The sequence below is a fragment of the Nerophis lumbriciformis genome, linkage group LG27 (genome assembly GCF_033978685.3).
Source record: "Nerophis lumbriciformis linkage group LG27, RoL_Nlum_v2.1, whole genome shotgun sequence".
NCBI classification, from domain to species: Eukaryota; Metazoa; Chordata; class Actinopteri; order Syngnathiformes; family Syngnathidae; genus Nerophis; species Nerophis lumbriciformis.
Genome location: NC_084574.2, coordinates 32,934,745 through 32,940,744, shown reverse-complemented (window position 1 = coordinate 32,940,744; position 6,000 = coordinate 32,934,745).

Genomic DNA, 6,000 nt, shown 5'->3' with positions numbered 1-6,000 from the left:
AAAAGCAGCTTCCATGAAATGCTCAGTCATTCACAAACAAGGATGGGGCGAGGGTCACCACTTTGTCAACAAATGCATGAGCAAATTGTCCAACAGTTTAAGAACAACATTTCTCAATGAGCTATTGCAAGGAATTTAGGGATTTCACCATCTAGACCATGGGTGTCAAACTCTGGTCCGCCGTATAATTAGGGCCCGCATGGCCCATTGCATAAGGACTCCCACAGGGAGTCCTTATGCCATATTTGACGCACACGTCAGGACCAGCGAAAATTGCCTTTTGATAAAAAAACCAAACCCCAAAAATAAAAATTGTGCTCTAGCGCCCCCTAGGAAAAAAAAAAACTAGACTGCCTGTAACTCCCACTAGGAAGGTCGGAGAGACATGAAACAAAAACCTCTATGTAGGTCTGACTTACACCTACCTTTCATAACTGTATATCCTCGGGCAAAAATCAACAGGAAGTTGGTAATTCCCCCCTTCAAGACAAAAAAGTACTAAAAACAGTCACTTTTGCCTCTTTGAGCTGTAATTTGACCCTTTTAACATGCTTCAAAACTCACCAAACTGAATGCACACATCAGGACTGGCAAAAAGTGTGATCTAATAAAAAAACCTAACCCCAAATCTCAAAATTGTGCTCTAGCGCAATTTTTAAATAAAACGCACAAAAAACTGCTCCTCGGATGAAAAAACTGACACAACTGCCTGTAACTCCCACTGGGAAGGTCGGAGAGAGATGAAACAAAAACCTCTATGTAGGTCTCACTTAGACCTACATTTCATAAATTGACAACCCCCAGCAAAAATCAACAGGAAGTTTGCTATTCCCCCTTCAAAACAAAAGTTTTGTAAAAACCGGTCACCTTTCTTCAAAATCTATCTCCTCTGAGCGCGTTTGTCGTTTCGGCTTCAAACTAACACAGGAGAGAGATTAAACCCTTCTGATTAAAAGTATAGATGGGATTTTTAATTTCACTTGGCCCTTGAAGCGATATCGAATTAACACTAAAGCTGGCCCGCCGATTATATATTGCGGTGGTTCTAATACTTGCCAACCCTCCCGGGAGTCTTCCAAACTTCAGCACCCCTCCCGAAAATCGTCAGGTCTGCTTTTCAGCCAGTCCAACGAGTGCTGGCCCAGTCACATAACATGTGCGGCTTCTGCACACACACACACAATTGAATGCAACGCATAGTTGATCAACAGCGATACAGGTCACACTGAGGGTAGCCGAATAAAAAAACTTTAACACTGTTAGAAATATACGCCACACTGTGAATCCACACCAAACAAGAATGACAAACACATTTCGGGAGAACATCCGCACCGTAACTCAACAAAAACACAACAGAACAAATACCCAGAACCCTTTGCAGCACTAACTCTTCCGGGACGCTACAAGGTGTGTGTGTGGGGGGGGGGAGGTTTGGTGGTAGCGGGGGTGTATAATGTAGCGTCCCGGAAGAGTTAGCGCTGCAAAGGATTCTGGGTATTTGTTCTGTTGTGTTTATGTTGTGTTACGGTGCGGATGTTCTCCCAAAATGTGTTTGTCATTCTTGTTTGGTGTGGATTCACAGTGTGGCGTATATTTCTAACAGTGTTAAAGTTTTTTATACTGTCACCCTCAGTGTAACCTGTGTCGCTGTTGATGAAGTATGCGTTGCATTCACTCGTGTGTGCGTACCGAAGCCGCACATATCTTGTGACTGGGTTTGAACGATGTTAGAATGGATGAAAAGCGGACGTGACGATAGCTCGTAGAATACGTTAAAGGCAGTGCATTTAAGGCACGCCCCCGAGATATGACTGATGAACACCTTCGTTCGATAATGAAGGTTGCCTCAGCTCAAAGCCTGAGCCCCGACATTAATGAACTAGCATCCCAGAAAAGATGGCAGGTATCTGGCTTGGGCACATCAGATTAGATCAGTGTGTTGCAAACTGAGCAGGTTAAAATCCTGAATGGTTGGTTTATTCATTATTTTATTTAAAATTTTATTAGCCTGTGAAAAAAGTTGATGTTGATATTTACCTCAGAATGCTGCAAATAGAAAAGAGGCATTCAATTGTTATTTAAATTGTATTTGATATGCCATTGACGTTTTTTAATTATTATTATTATTATTTGAAACTCGATTTTGCATGTCACTATAAAGTTATATAAGCCTTGCTTGTTCAATATTCAATGCAAAACTTGTTTGGGTCCCTATTAAAAGGTTAATTTGTTCAACCTTGGCCCGCGGCTTTGTTCAGTTTTAAATTTTGGCCCACTCTGTATTTGAGTTTGACGCCCCTGATCTACGGCATTTTTTAAAAGTTTTATTTATTTATTTATTTTTTGTTATAAAGAAATACAATCATGTGTGCTTACGGACTGTATCCCTACAGACTATATTGATATATATATATTGTGTTTTTTATGTGGATTTAATATAAAAAAAAAAATATATATATATATATATATATATTTTATCTATTTATTTTTTTAATTTCTTGTGCGGCCCGGTACCAATCGGTCCACGGACTGGTACCGGGCCGCGGCCCGGTGGTTGGGGACCACTGATCCACGGTCTGTAATATCATCAAAAGGTTCAGAGAATCTGGAGAAATCACTGCATGTAAGCGGCAAGGCCGAAAACCAACATTGAATGCCCGTGACCTTCGATCCCTCAGGCGGTACTGCATCGAAAAAACGACATCAGTGTGTAAAGGATATCACCACATGGGCTCAGGAACACTTCAGAAAACCACTGTCAGTAACTACGGTTTGTCGCTACATCTGTAAGTGCAAGTTAAAACTCTACTATGCATTTATCAACAACACCCGGAAACGCAGCCGGCTTCACTGGGCCCGAGCTCATCCGAGATGGACTGATGCAAAGTGGAAAAGTGTTCTGTGGTCTGACGAGTCCACATTTCAAATTGTTTTTGGAAACCATGGACGTCGTGTCCTCCAGACCAAAGAGGGAAAGAACCATCCGGACTGTTATAGGCGCAAAGCTGAAAAGCCAGCATCTGTGATGGTATGGGGGTGTATTAGTGCCCAAGGCATGGGTAACTTGCACATCTGTGAAGGCGCCATTAATGCTGAAAGGTACATACAGGTTTTGGAGCAACATATGTTGCCATCCAAGCAATGTCTTTTTCATGGACGCCCCTGCTTATTTCAGCAAGACATTGCCAAGCCACGTGTTACAACAGCGTGGCCTCGTAGTAAAAGTGTGCGGGTACTAGACTGGCCTGCCTGTAGTCCAGACCTGTCTCCCATTGAAAATGTGTGGCGCATTATGAAGCCTAAAATACCACAACGGAGACCCCCGGACTGTTGAACAACTTAAGCTGTACATCAAGCAAGAATGGGAAAGAATTCCACCTGAAAAGCTTCAAAAATTGGTCTTCCCAGTTCCCAAACGTTTACTGAGTGTTGTTAAAAGGAAAGGCCATGTAACAAAGTGGTAAAAATGCCCCTGTGCCAACTTTTTTGCAATGGGTTGCTGCCATTAAATTCTAAGTTAATGATTATTTGCCAAAAAAATAGTTTCCCAGTGTGAACATTAAATATCTTGTCTTTGCAGTCTATTCAATTGAATATAAGTTGAAAAGGATTTGCAAATCATTGTATTCTGTTTTTATTTACCATTTACACAACGTGCCAACTTCACTGGTTTTGGGTTTTGTAATTTGTAAATACTGTTGTTGTTGGTGTTTAGATGTAGTAGTCATAGTAGTTGTACTTCAATTAAGTGACGCGTTAACTTGCCGTTTATTAAGTTGGTACCACAGGTGAGACTGTTTGCTCTGTAAGTCTTCCCAATGAGTCAACTTTCCGTGAATTCGCCATAGCTGGAAATAACGATCCTTTTCGTAAACAGGAAGGTTACGCATCCATCGCATTGATACTAGGGATGTCCGATAATGGCTTTTTGCCGATATCCGATATTCTGATATTGTCCAACTCTTTAATTACCGATACCGATATCAACCGATATATACAGTCGTGGAATTAACACATTATTATTAGAGATGGCCGATATTATCGGCCGATAAATGCTTTAAAATTGTAATATCGGAAATGATCGGTATCGGCTTTTTTATTATCGGTATTGTTTTTTTTGTGTGTTTTTTTTATTAAATCAAAATAAAAAACACAAGATACACTTACAATTAGTACACCAACCCAAAAAACCTCCAAACTCATTCACACAAGAGGGTTGTTTCTTTCTGTTATTAATATTCTGGTTCCTACATTATATATCAATACATATCAATACAGTCTGCAAGGGATACAGTCACGTTCAAACACTGAGGACATCTATTAAACAAGACAAAAGGCAAGGAATCAAACAGAGACAGAATTCAATTTGGACTCAATATTGAGGAGAGACATGGCCACTGCACTCTCTGTACAGTCCTGCACCACGCTCTGACGAAGAAGGTTGTCGTCTCCTCTTTTAATTCAGATGTTCAATGTTCACGCACCAACACATGTCACAGCAGGAATGGGAAGTATGTAAAACAGTCATTGTTTTCGGTCGCTTTGAAGACCAAGAAGTGGGATTTCTTGGGCTTGGGCTCTTCCTGGATCCAGCTGGGGCAGGTGTTGGAGGACAATGGATAACCCCTCCCGTCTCCTGACCACAGCAACTTCAAGAGGGCAGCGGGTCGTAAATAGCGTTGACCTCGGTTACCAAATAGTTGGAAGAGAGTTTGTGAAATACTTCAGAGAGTTCTTTTAACACTTCAAAGAGAGTTCCTCTGGAAGTTGAGCAGATCCTGCCATCTGTCCGTGTTGAAATCACAGTGGCGTTTCACGAGCATTCTTCCTCTTGTTAGGCTTCGAAAGACAGCATTCATAATATAACGTTTCTTTTGTGATAACTTACAAACAATTATTCCAACAGATACAGTCCGTAAGCACACATGATTGGTCCACTAATAGTACTAACCTTTAACAGTTAATTTTACTCATTTTCATTAATTACTAGTTTCTATGTAACTGTTTTTATATTGTTTTACTTTCTTTTTTATTCAAGAAAATGTTTTTAATTTATTTATCTTATTTTATTAATAAAAAATATCTTCACCATACCTGGTTGTCCAAATTAGGCATAATAATGTGTTAATTCCACGACTGCATGTATCGGTTGATATCGGTATCGGTTGATATCGGTATCGGTAATTAAAGAGTTGGACAATATCCGATATCGGCAAAAAGCCATTATCGGGCATCCCTAATTATTATGCCTAATTTGGACAACCAGGTATGGTGAAGATAAGGTACTTTAAAAAAAATTATTCATAAAACAAGATACTTACGGACTGTATCCCTTGCAGACTTTATTGATATATATTGATATATAATGTAGGAACCAGAATATTAATAATAGAAAGAAACAACCCTTTTGTGTGAATGGGGGAGGAAGGTTTTTTGGGTTGGTGCACTAATTGTAAGTGTATCTTGTGTTTTTTATGTTGATTTAATAAAAAAACCAAAAAAAAACCCGATACCGATAATAAAAAAAACGATACCGATAATTTCCGATATTACATTTTAACGCATTGTTATTATCGGACATCTCTAATTGATACGATTGAAAAGTACCGTATTTTCCGCACTATTAGCCGCACCTAAAAACCACAAATTTACTCAAAAGCTGACAGTGCGGCTTATAACCCGGTGCGCTTTATATATGGATTAATATTAAGATTCATTTTCATAAAGTTTAGGTCTCGCAACTACGGTAAACAGCCGCCATCTTTTTTCCCCGTAGAAGAGGAAGCGCTTCTTCTTCTACGGCAAGCAACCGCCAAGGTAAGCACCCGCCCCCATAGAAGAGGAAGCGCTTCTTCTTCTACTGTAAGCAACCACCCGCCCCCGTAGAAGAAGAAGAAGCGCGCGGATATTACGTTTCATTTCCTTTGTGTGTTTACATCTGTAAAGACCACAAAATGGCTCCTACTAAGCGACAGGTTTCCGGTTCATGAAAAGACGCAA